The sequence below is a fragment of the Octopus bimaculoides genome, chromosome 3 (assembly GCF_046866305.1).
Source record: "Octopus bimaculoides isolate indiv1 chromosome 3, ASM4686630v1, whole genome shotgun sequence".
Taxonomy (NCBI): domain Eukaryota; kingdom Metazoa; phylum Mollusca; class Cephalopoda; order Octopoda; family Octopodidae; genus Octopus; species Octopus bimaculoides.
The window spans coordinates 52,564,325-52,578,040 of NC_142930.1; the positions used below are offsets into that span (position 1 = coordinate 52,564,325).

General features: G+C 33.9%; 1 protein-coding gene across 1 annotated transcript in view; it reads left to right on the forward strand.

The window, feature by feature from the left end:
* Nucleotides 1–13,716, forward strand: part of LOC149136531 (uncharacterized) — a 41,705-nt gene that overhangs the window by 1,085 nt on the left and 26,904 nt on the right. The gene's annotated exons all lie outside the window — the stretch shown is intronic.

The window sequence follows — 13,716 nt, forward strand, 5'->3', positions numbered from 1 at the left end:
AATCGCTACTTGTTGGCTCGACCAGTCAGAAAAAGCCTCATCTCACTCAATTCACACCATATCGGGGAATTGCATGTTGAATAAGGTATATATATGCTTTACAGCAGAAAAAAAAACCGGCTCACAAATGGAACATCTTTCATCCTAAGTCAAAGATGATGACTTAAGACTAAACAACTGGCGTAAATCATTTATAGTAGGGTACACATCTGAAAACTTTTAGAACCAAAATAGAAGATGAATGAATATTTAGATTTATTCTTTGCAATGAGAGAGAAAATACAACTCAGCAAATATTAATGGATAATTTTTAAAGTTTTATTTCTAGAAAATATTAACAATTAAAAATTTCTTTGCTTCTAATTCTTTTTAGTTCTGTCACATCAAACCTCTAAGATTTGCTATTATCCTAGACTGCTCATATTTAAAAAAAAGATTGATGGAACTTATACATTAACATACATTATAGTTCAGAATATATTTTCTTCTAAAGGGCTATTTCATTTTATCATTTTTTTTTTTTTTCAAACTATATCAAGCTTCACTAGTAAACAATGTGCAAAATAAAATCAGCTATACTTTGAACTCCATTGACTATTGAACAAAGTTTAAAAATGACCAGACATTTATATAGAATGCTACTTAGCCTCACTCAGGCCAACCCTGATCAAGCAGACAAAACTAAAGGCATTCCATCTCTTTTATGGATATGCAGGGATATATTACCAAAAGTTTCATTCCCTTATTTAAAACAGTATGGTGTGAGTAGAAGAAAGTCTGGCTGTTTTTTCCAGCAGGTCGTGTGACCACTGAGGCCCTCTTGTCAATTCAATTTATGTAGAACTGAGAATGTCACCTTTCTACAATTACAGTGTTATGAATTTTGATAAATCTAACAATATCATTTATAAAGAAAAGCTTTGAAAGAAATTATAGCAGAATATTCCATTACACAGTAGTCAATGAAAATGTAAGTACCAAAAATGATTTCCTTTGGTTAACCCACCAGACCTGCATATGTGAAATGGTTGGATATTGATTGAAATTCCAACCATTTCACATACTAGTAGCATAATTATTAATATAAAAACACTTAGCAGATTTTGATTTTATAATAATCTTATATGTCACTGGTACTTAATTCAGCAATGAGATATTGCGAAGCAGAACTGATTTTTATATAGAGAGGAAATGATTGCACTCAGTATTGTAAATCCAAAGATAATGTAAAGTATCTATTTTACTTTAACTCCAAGGAGATGGAACAAGAAACAAGTAATTTTTGGCCATTTTTCAAGAACATTAGAATAAAAGGGAACTGAAACCTTTGAGCAAATTCAGTTCACTGAGATCTTGCTACCAAACCACAACACCAAGAGACCCCCATCAGTGGTTACTCAATATGCAACAGAAAGCATCCAAATCTACCCCTAAAAATAAAGAACTTGTCAAATGATGTTTGTCTTAAATATATAGACATAAAGGTCACAACTTGAACTCTCATTATATCTGCTCAATCAAAGCTGACCTAAGGCTAAACCTGTTATTCAATAAACTGGGGTGACTTCTACATTTGAGGAGAATTTAGATGCTATTTTTAGGAGCCAAATTCTCCTCGAATACATTGTATATAGTAGTCCTGCCATACATTGTCTGAAAATAAGGCAGGTTGGTCATGTCTGGAAAGCTTTGATCAGAGTCTAATCAGTGCTCACTTGAGAGCTAAACAGCAACAGCCTGTTATTTAATTATCAACAAACTTGCTAAAATGTAATCAAAACAGTTTTAGAACAGGCAAAATGGAAATTTGTGACATGACACCACTTAGTATTGAAGCCCAGTCACTGATTTGATTTACTGAAAATATACAACCACTGATCAAATGATAATGACATCTCAATCTTTGCATAATAATTTGTTTTGATAAGCACAAAACTGTTTTGTTAAATGCAAAAGACATGTAAAATCAACTGAGTGGATCTCACTTTGTTGTTGCTACTTTGATAATTTTTCAGATCTGTGGACCCTGACTAGAATTAGCATTTAGCACAGTTGTGTCATGCAAATGAAAAACTTAGTCTTTGGGCATGCTTGGTGTCTGCTAATTCTCTACAACATCCATCTTTAACTATAGTTGAGCCTTGTATATATGAAACATATTTATTGTTATTTGTTTTCTCTTAATGTCAGAATGTATAAAGATGACATTACAAGTGAGAGGTGTCAACAGTCACAACGAAAAACTACAATAGGGGTGGATTGAAACACTGGACTTAACTACACATCTTCACAGATTTTGAAGTGAAAATTTATAACAGAACAAACAAAAGTGTTAAGTTTATGGGTTATTATGATAACGAGTCAGCGGAAGTGTTTGAGTACTGGAATGAGTATTTAGTTCTTTACTTTGAAGCTAAACACTCCTCAGAGTTGACTTGTATTTATATCTCTCTGCCATGTCATTGCAATCAATTTGATCAACTGTTCACATTCTCTTCAAAACTGTATTCATATCTAAAAAAATCATTTTTGTTTTCTAACAGTATAACAGTTCTTAAATTGTAATTTAAGTTTTAGACACATTTTCAGATTTTTAGAAAAGTATGGAAGTATTGTATGACATTCAAGAGTGTCTCAGATTATCCTATATTCTGACAATCCTAATCTGAAATGCATATAGCTAAACCGCTTCTTAGAATTGCTATTACTATTTATGTGGGTGTGTAGTGTATATTAGTTTGCAGAAATTGCTCACTATCAAACAGAAGTACCGACTTTTTCGCAAAGTTAAAACAAAGTAAACTAAGCACTTGTTAATAGTAACCAAGTACAGAACAAAAAGAGTGAGAGAACAAGAATGAAACTCACTTCACATATGCACAGATATTCTTAAACAGTAATGACACAATTTACTTAGATAAAAACATTAACATAAATCCATGTTATTTTATGATGCAAATTTGGTGGTGCAAAACATTGTTTAGATGAACAAATTAAAACAAAACTAAAACATCAACACAATTCCATATATAGGTCAGATTTACAGGGAAATAGAAATATTGTATTGCGACTTTTATGCCTTTTCTAGGTACTTTCGCAAAGATAAAATTGTTTCACTCAGAAATAGAAATGACACATCATTATTGACATAAAAAAAAAGTGTGAGTGAAGGGTTTAAAATCTTCATAGCATTTAGTTCTGTATAGTTTGTTTTGATTGAAATCCTGCTGCTACCAACTGTTATTTTTATAGAGTCTATAAAATAAGAACTAGCAACATAGAGGAATGAATTCTATCAAGGACTCCCCTCCCAGCAAAATTTGGCCTTGTACTTAAGAAATTCAATATACAAAAATCATAAGTAACAATTAGTGTCTAAAATCAAATAAAGATACCCACCCAAACATGCTGGCCAACATAACCAGTGATATGCAATGGTGAACATAGGTAACAACAAATCCCAGTCAACCAGACAGGTTTTAATAGTGTCAGCACAATATGAGCTGTGATACAACTGCAACTGTTGTTAAAATTATTCTTCAGTGCACCCATACAAAAATATCTCAAAATCTGTCCCCAAAACCACATCTGGAAGCATGAAGCTGCAAGTCATTTGGCCTACATTCAAACAAATGACTAATATGATATCCTATATAACGTTTATATAGTTTAAAAAAGAAAAGAAAAAAAAAACGACTAAAAAAATAATATCTAATTTCCAAGTCAAAACAAAAGATTTAATGTCCTGTTTACAGAAACATATCATACTCCCTGAAAATGTTCCATTTCCCCAATTACTACTTCTCAACATAAAGATGATCTGAGATTTACATCAATGGCATCTTATGCCAACTAATCCCAGAACAGCAGCAGCCAACAGGACTAATAATCACTAACAAAATATGAATATTTTCTTAACTTCATTCATACTGCTAACATAAACAGCATCTGTTGGTCATACTAGTAGCATAATTATTAATATACAAACACTTAGCAGATTTCAGTTTTATAATAAAAATATCAGTAATTTATGCATGCATATATATATATATATATGATGTAAAAAAGAAGAGCAATTTAGAAATAACATTACCTATTTTGAAATTTGTGCTATATATATATATATATATATATATATATATAATGTGTGTGTGTGTTTTCTTATCTATTTTACTCTCATCATAATTTTATGAGATACAAAAAGCTAAACCTACTTGTATGAGATATGTTAGTTTTTGAGCATGGCTTGAGGCAGCTGACCATAAGCAAGATGCTATGAATGCTATCATCTCTCAGAAAAACTCCACCTGTTTCCTTGACATCTACATGCATACACAGAAAATATATTCTCATAGTGAAAAATGGAAAAGTTCTTGTTGACCAAGTTTTATCCAACTGTTATGTCAATGACAGATCTACAAAGTCAACATAATCCTACACTATTAATTCTTTAAAGACAATTATACCAATTTACAGTCAGTCTTTAAAATTCCAGACTGACTTCAAGGCCAATTTCAGTATAGCATTAGTAAGGCTTTGCTTCCAAAGAGTTACTATTAGATTTCTATGAACTTTGGCTAAATTTTAGATGTCACTTTTTCAACTTAACTTTTATCTGTTCTCAGAAATTATGTAGATGATATTTATGAATTAATGAGGGTGTAACTATCAACTTAGTACTGTAACATAAGTGGCTCACACTTCAAGCAACTTTTAAAAAGACCAGAAAATAGACAATCGAGGTTAATCAGCTATTTATGTAGAATATTATTTTATACAAAACATTTCAGGAGCCAAACTGATAATAAATAACTGGATAAAACTGTATCTTTCAACTGCATATACAGCCTTTCAATGTTAGCTTACCTTTTCTCTTAACTAATTCTTCAGACAGATTATCTATTTGTTTTGTTTTTTAGATTTTCAATAATTCAGTCTTTCAATATACAGAAGCATTAGTAACCATCTACATGAATATCTAAACTAAATACTTGTTTTCCTATACAGGTACACAGCCTAAGAAATGAAATAACCCCAACTAGAAATCAAATTGTAGGCTGCTCACTGGAAGCTTCTCTTCACTAAATGCCAATTTAAGCTGGTACTTGTATATTATCTGTCTACAACAAAAACTCAAAGGTCCTTTAGTTGGTTAAACCATTGCAGATTGGTTATACTGGAACAATGCAACAAATTAATGGAGAAAGAAATAGTAAATAAAATATTTAGTTTTCAGAATCTTGTAATAACAACAGATGCTTGAATACCTTAATGTATATATAAGGCTTACTTATTTCAATGTTCACCTTTAAAGGAACATAAGATAAACAGATAATAATAAGTGACTGATATTTCAAAACCAGTTTAGGCAATTTCTGTATTTGATTGCCTTAATTTCTTTATTTTTTATTTAGGGTTCCTTAACAAATTTACTTCAGAATTTATTTCAATTAACATTTTCCCAGAGCAGTCTGAAAATATAAGTCTCTACAAGTATGTCACAATAAACAATGGAATTACAATATTATTTTCAAAATAGCACAAATATAGGCCCAGGGGTAAAGGATATAGCTAAACAATTCTTTGGGCATGCTCAGTTACTGTAATGTTGAGTCATCTTGTTAATGCCAAGAGAATAACTAGTTCATTCACTTAGACTGTAGAGTCTAGAAATATCAACCTCTCATTCTCATATGTACTTTGCTTATTAATATATTATATTATTAAAAGCCATGTGTTCTGCTGTATTTTAAATTATAAACATTGGTGCAAGCATGGTTATGTGCTAAGAAGCTTATTTCCCAACCATATGGTTCCAGGTTCAGTCCCACTACATGGTCCCTTAGGCAGTTTATTCTGTTTCATGAAAGTGAAAATCCATTTATCAGAACATCTAAAGCTGTTCATTTCAATTCCAAACCTTTTTACCAATTCAAAAGTATATTCCTACAAGCAACAATAATTTTAAATTATATTGTTTGCACGCTGAACAACAATCCACTGTAAGAGTTCAATCTCTAGATCCCTCTACCTCCACCAATTGATCTGCACCTCCTCTTGTCTGACATATGGATTAACTCAGTTTCTTTTGTGCACCATTCTCTCAATCGTTTTCTATTAATACCTGTCTCTTGACACAGCAGATAAACTGCCAGAATATTCTTTCATTCGTTTAATAGCACTCAAGTTTTCACTAAAGGTATATGATCGTTGAACACGTTTTGATATATTTTCTTTCGACTCCATTATTGAGAATAAAAACCCTTTGAATTTATCTACAGACGTAGAGCTAATGAACTTCTAAACAGAATGCAAACAAGAACACTAACTCTTTTCAACTTTTAACCTCAAATAACCGCCCATCCAAATAAACGCTCATGGGTGATCTAATGCTGGGGTTTTCAAACTTTTTGACTTGCGGACCCCTTTATATTTCAGGCTTTACCTTAGGGACCCCCTTATAAACGCTTATGAAATTTATACATAAATATTTGCTTAAAATGACATATATTTTTACATTTATTTATTTAACAGTATTTAACAAATAGGTTTATTGTCAATTAAAAGATTTCGATTAAAAAACATATATAAAATCAAATTGCCCATAAAAAGTATTTGCTGTCCACGGACCCCCTGTCTTGTCCTTGCGGACCACAATTTGAAAACCCCTGATCTAATGGATGGGCGGATTTTCGGAAAATCCCGGTATATATATGTGTGTATGTCCTTCTGTCTGTGTTTGTTCCCTACTACTACTTGACAAACGGTACTGGTGTGTTTACGTCTCCGTAACTTGTCCGTTCGGCAATAGAGTTCGATAGAATAAGTACCAGGCTTAATAAAACGTAAGCACTGATGTCGATTAATTCGACTAAAAAAAACTCTTCAAGGCGGTGCCCCAGCATAGCCGCAGTCTAATGACTGAAACAAGTAAAAGGCAAAAGATGTATTCAGATAGAACTCTTAAAGAACAATTTTAAAGACACGATCTAGCAAGAGTTTTCTCCCCTTAATAGTAATCCGTGCCTCGAGAGTTTTAATAGAATGGGGCAGAATTGGTAACTGAGGCAAAATGAATAACTTCTGATTTCTTGTTATTTTCTCCCTATCTGTCTGAAACCATGACATTACAAGTATTATATAATCATTTTCTATTGTTGCATTATCTAAGGAATAAGAATTGATCAGCATAGCTATAGTTGAAGTTGAAAGAGTTTGAAACAGTCAGACGATACTTTCTTTTTTTTTTTTTTTGAAGAAGAAATTTTTCCTCCAGCCGATTATAACTGAGTTTACTCTTTACTTGTTTCAGTCATTTGACTGCGGCCATGCTAGAGCACCGCCTTTAGTTGAGCAAATCAACCCCAGGACTTATTCTTTGGAAGCCTAGTACTTATTCATTGGTCTCTTTTGCCAAACCGCTAAGTTACGGGGATGTAAACACACCGCCATCGGTTGTCAAGCGATGCTGGGGGGACAAACACAGACACACAAACACACACACATATATATATATATATATATATATATATATATATATACACATATACGACGGGCTTCTTTCAGTTTCCGTCTACCAAATCCACTCACAAGCCTTTGGTCGGTCCGAGGCTATAGTCGAAGACACTTGCCCAAGGTGCCACGCAGTGGGATTGAACCCGGAACCATGTGGTTGGTAAGCAAGCTACTTACCACACAACCACTCCTGCTAATAAAATATCTGAATAATTCTTGGTGTTTAACAATCAATATTATTTTCTCTGGTGGATTCAAAGACAATTTTTGCCCACACTGTCTAATTTGATCATTTTTCAATTTTCGTAGAATGATGTCTAAACTGGGACAAAATAAGTAATGACAAATTTCAATAATTTCTTCTCTTTAACTGCATAATGCATAAATATATCATGAAGAGAGCCATGCCAGCAGATCGTGTGAAACCTATAGAGAATATTTTATGTTGAGTTTTTAGATTTAATTAAGTTTTGTTAATTTCATATTATGTGCCATTTTTCTTGGATCCTCTTTCAATTTGACCAAGATATTTCAAATTTTTGCTGCATTTCTGATCTTTCTGGTGACTAAGGACGGATATTGATGTGTATGAGTCTTTTCTCAAATGTAATTCTGAAGAATTGAAGACGCAAATTTACCTTATCTTGTCTTACTCATTTTGCCCCAGCTAAATTTGTCTTTTATACGTTCAAAGAGAAGAGAGATAACGTGAAGTATATTTGCCACTTAAATGCGGCTAAACCCTAAGGGTGAATGTTACCGTTGCTTTTAGCCCCAGGAGAACATCTCTTCCAGCTTGCTATTGACACACTTTTTGTGCCCTGTCAGTATTTGCAAAGGGAAGTCATCCTTCCCATCATCGATCTGACATAATACGCACGGACCCGGGTTTCTGGGTATTTACCCTTCGTCATCGTATGACAATCACCGATCTTCAATGCAAAGGGCTCCCAATGCAAATACATATGTACTTTTTCCAGTGACGAAAATTCACTGATCTCAAAAAAGTGTATTTTCTGAAATAGTGTTCAGCTTATGTTATAAATAATCAATTTGCTTAGCTGATATAGTTTTTATAAGGTAGTGAATATTTGTAAAAAGAAATTTTTTTTTCTCAGTCAAAAATGCAGTGAATCTTATTCCTTATGCCCCACCCACTACCCTATTTAAATTAGCATATTCATTTTTGTAACTACAAAATCTTTCAATATCTTGTGAAGAAGCCAACATCAATACCAACTCTTGGTGAGGTTTTACACTATCAATAACAACAAAAACAGTTGTATTGTAATGGCTCTTATTTACTTTTTTTTTGAGCTTGCCCATTCCAAAATAATGAAGTGAAAAACTATCCTTGCACAGATATGAACAGTATTAAGAAAAAATGGTTGTCTACGCATTGTTTGGTTCAATAATTCCAACAAATTATTCTAATTTGGGATGACAGAAGCCATACAACTTAGTGTAAAAGTTCATAAACAATGCTAATTTTGACTGTCTTTCAAGTTCATAATCCTTATTTCTAGCACACCATGTTGCACAACCACAAGAGGAGATAATCCTCTACATTCCAATTTTTAATATTTCATTTTATATTTTTCCGTTATCTTTAACTTTTTCAGTCATTAGACTGCAACCATGCTGGGGCAACACCTTGAAGAATTTTTAGTCGAATGAATCGACCCCAGTACTCCCTGCCAAAAAAAAAAAAACCTGGTAATTATTCTATCAGTCTCTTTTTTCTTTTTTTTTTTGTCAAACCACTATGTTACAGGAATGTAAAAAAACCAACGCCAGTTGTCAAGTGGTGGAGGGGGACAGACACAAAGACACACACACAGACATATATATATTTACACACAATATCTACACACACACACACACACACACAACAGGCTTCTTTCAGTTTCTGTCGACCAAATCCATTCACAAGACATTTTTGCCTAAGATGCCACTGAACCCAGAACTATGTGATTGGGAAGCAAGCTTCTTACCACACAGCCACATCTGTATCTGTGGAAATAACATAATAAAAGTTTATTTCATTATTGCAGGGTTCCATAATGTGGGGATTGTAATTAAATACACATAACATGCACCCCTAAGATTAAATTTTTTAATTTTTTTTTTGTGAAAAAATTCAAATTATACATGAATTAATAAATAGGTGTTTAGAAAGATGATAATTCCATCTGTGTAATAAGAATGCCTAATTCTTGTAATCAAATAAAACCAACCATGCATTTCCATAAACTAACAATTAGAAACAATAACATAAGAATTATACTTGTCTATACAAAGCTAAGATTAGGGTAAAGCTGCAGATCAAGATAAGCTTCCACAATTAATTTGCACTAAATAAAGTTTTAATTGTTTGGTCTGCTACAATAATAATTATCATTATTATTATTATTATTATTATTGGCCTTGTGCCAAAATTTGAAACCATTATTATTATTGGCAGAAACATTGTTAAAGGCATTTCAGGCAGCTTTAAGTTTCACTTAGGTTGACTTTGCCTTTCATCCTTTCAGAGTCAAGAAATAAGAACCCGTTGAACACTGAGGTGAATGTAATCAACTACCCCCATCCCCTTGATTTTCAGGCCTTTGTCCCTATAATACAAAAAAAATTATTATTATTCAGATGGCAAGCTTGCAGAGTTGTTTGCATGCTAGACAAATTACTTAGCAGCATTTCATTCTAACTTCAAATTCCATCGAGATCGAGTTTACCTTTTGGGGTTGATAAAATAAGTTAAGCTCCCTCCCACAAAATTTCAGGCTTTGAGTTTATACTAGAGAGAATTTTTTGTTGTGTCTGGGGAGAGTCATTCTGTTTTAATGCCTTGGTTGCACATAACATGAAACTCCATGACCACAGGAAATAATTTAGGATGTGTCATGATCAATGCGCTCAGTACGCTCTGTAAGGTGGTTGGTGTTAGAAGGAGCATCCAATCGTAAAAAAGCATACCAAAAATGTAACATGAGAAATGGTCTCCTAACTTGTCAAGGAAGACAGTAACTCTGAATAAGAACTTAAGCAGAGAAAACACGTGTAAACTTTGCCAGCATGGAAAACCAGTGTTAAATAATTGTGAAGATTTACTATCTTGCCAATACGCTTAATTTCTGTAAATTGCGAGAAAATGTATTTTTTAGATGGTGGGGAAAAAAGTGAATTATTTAAAAAGACACGTTGATAAGAAAGAGTTCTTCCCCTTGGTCCCTTGAGTTTACTTCGCTGTGTGTATGTGTTGAGAAAAGCGAGCGAGCGAATGGTACCACACACTACCAACACAGAGAACGGAGATTTCCCATGAACCGCCGATATATGACTCTTGAGACATACAGATACCAAAGAATAAGTAGTAATTATCAATACAAAAAAATATAGAATCTCATAAATTAACGTAGCAGCGACCCAAGATTCGGTAATAAATCTTTTCTTATTTTGCCACAAGAACAGCAATTTTGAGGGGTGGGGAAGTGGTTACACTGACCACCAGTTCTCAAATAGTACTTATTTCATCGACCCCGACAGGTTTAAAAGTAGAGTCCGACCTCTGCAAAATTTGAACTCAGAACGTAAACAAGGGCGAAATACCGCCAAGAATTTTGTCAAGCATACTCATGATTCTGCCAGCATGTTTCAAATTATAGCACAAGGCCAGCAATTATAAAGGAGTGATAAGCTGATTACATCGATACCCCCACCCCTCGAATGGTATTCATTTTATCAACCTTCAAATGATGAAAAAAGCAAATAATAATTTTAAAGTACCTGTCAACAATAATTTCTTTTGTGTAGTTACAAGAAACTATTTGCAGTGTCGGCGAGCTGGCAGAAAAGTTAGCACGCCGGACGAAATGCTCAGCGGTATTTCGTTCTGAGTTCAAATTCCGCCGAGGTCGACTTTACCTTTCATCCTTTCGGGGTCAATAAATTAAGTACCAGTTACGCACTGTCTGACCTTGTTTGTCTCCTCTATGTTTAGCCCCTTGTGGGCAATAAAGAAATAAGAAACTATTTGCAGTGTCTTTCAGGACGTTAGCTTATTAATTATTACAAAAAGGCATAACTTATAAAGTGTAAAGTTAGTTCTCTACTGTTTTTAAATCTATGAACGTTGCAACACCTGTAGCCTAAATAACAGAGCAATTGGTGATTCACAATATAAAGTCACTGCTGCTGGTGTTTCTCTACATAAAACAATAATGTCCAGCATATGGTGGTTGTTGTATTGGGTGTGCTGCCACACCCAGTGCCACCAAATTTCAAGCTAGGGTATAACAAAAGTTTTCCATTAAGATTTGTGATTAAATTAATGAGTAAGGTTAATATTTAAGAATTTTCCATTTTCAGTGGGTGTGCAGCACACACCTAGCACATCCAGAATATACACCTCTGATGTTCTGCTCCATATATCCTCTACCAGTTTATAACTACTCCAGTAGTAGATGGCTGGAAGACACAACGGATTAAAAGTGAAGCCATTGATAAAATATATTGGTGGTAGCGGTGGAGAAGATGAAGATATAATAAGCACTCCAATAATCTAACAACTCTTACACAAATTATTGAAATTATGTAGTTGCAAAAGTTTGAGAAGTTCTTTATTTGCTAGAGCAGGGTTTTCAAACTGTGGTCCGCAAGGACAAGACAGGGGGTCCGTGGACAGCAAATACTTTTTATGGGCAATTTGATTCTATATATGTTTTTTAATCGAAATCTTTTAATTGACAATAAACCTATTTGTTAAATACAGTTAAATAAATAAATGTAAAAATATATGTTATTTTAAGCAAATATTTATGCATAAATTTCATAAGCGTTTATAAGGTAAAGCCTGAAATATAAAGGGGTCCACAAGTCAAAAAGTTTGAAAACCCCTGTGCTAGAGTATATTCTTCAAACACCTACAAATACTGCAGTTGATCTCTCTCTCTCTTTCTCTCTTTTACATCAGAAACACTTTTAGTTTTCATGAGTAAATGAGAGGACTGAAAGGATATCTGTACACTCTCCACAATTCCTCACAACATCACTTGCTATCTCTAGGCATCTCCCCTCACACTCTTATAAAACAGCCACCTCTATCTCCTCTGGACTACTCATACTACCCCCACTGTTCCCATCTCTCGCTCCAACTGTCTTTCTCTAACTCTCTCCCACCTTCCTTGTCCCATTGAAGTAGTCAAGTATCTCCTCAATAGTAAGAGGGTTATTTCTGTCATACTCTAATCTCTCAGCTCCACTCCCTCTCTCAACAAAGGTCCTTGTCTTGCAAGCTTGCAGGTGCTGGTACCATGTAAAAAGCACCCAGTACATTTTGTAAAGTGGTTGGCATTAGGAAGGACATCCAGCCATGGAAACCATGCCAAAACAGACAACTGGAGCCTTGTGTAGCTCTCCAGCTAGCCAGCTCCTGTCAAACTGTCCAACCCATGCCAGCATGGAAAACAGTCATTAAATGATGATGATGGTGATAACTGTTATTTATGTATATTTTTTTCTTAAGTAACATAAATTTAAACAAACAAAAATTTTAAAGTATTTGTTTGGCAAGTTTATTCATTCAGCTTTTCCATCTCATCTTATTCTCATTTTAAAACTCTTCACTGGAAATAGTTAAAGAGATCGCAGTCTTATTTTCTTTCAAAACTTTATTTTCTCTTTCTAATTTTTCTTATACATTAACCTTTTTGTTACCATATTTCTGTTGTGATGCACAGCTTTTGTTTCAATTGATTTCAAAATCTGGTGTTTGATACATAACATAAAATTTTGATGGACAGTTTTAATTTAGATCACTTTATAACAAGAAGCTGGTATCATAGAACCAAGAGAGCTCTCGGGTAAAAGGTAAAGACCCCCTTTGGTCATGAATGACCATGGGTTTACACCTAGAAAAGTTACCCGCCAAGGCACAAGTTCAGACAAGGTTATTTATGGAAGACCAGCAGTCGCCCATGCATACCAGCCTCCCCTTTCCACACCACCGATGTTATCCAAGGGAAAAGCCAATACAGCTTGGCACCAGTGACGTTGCAACTCATTTCTACAAATGAGTGAACTGGAGCAGTTCATTCAGATCTCAGGCAAGATGACATCAAAAGGGTTAAAAAACGTTATCAGTGTAAAGCAGATGGTCGAAGAAAAAAACCTTTCAATAGTGTGCAAATAAAATTCACATCT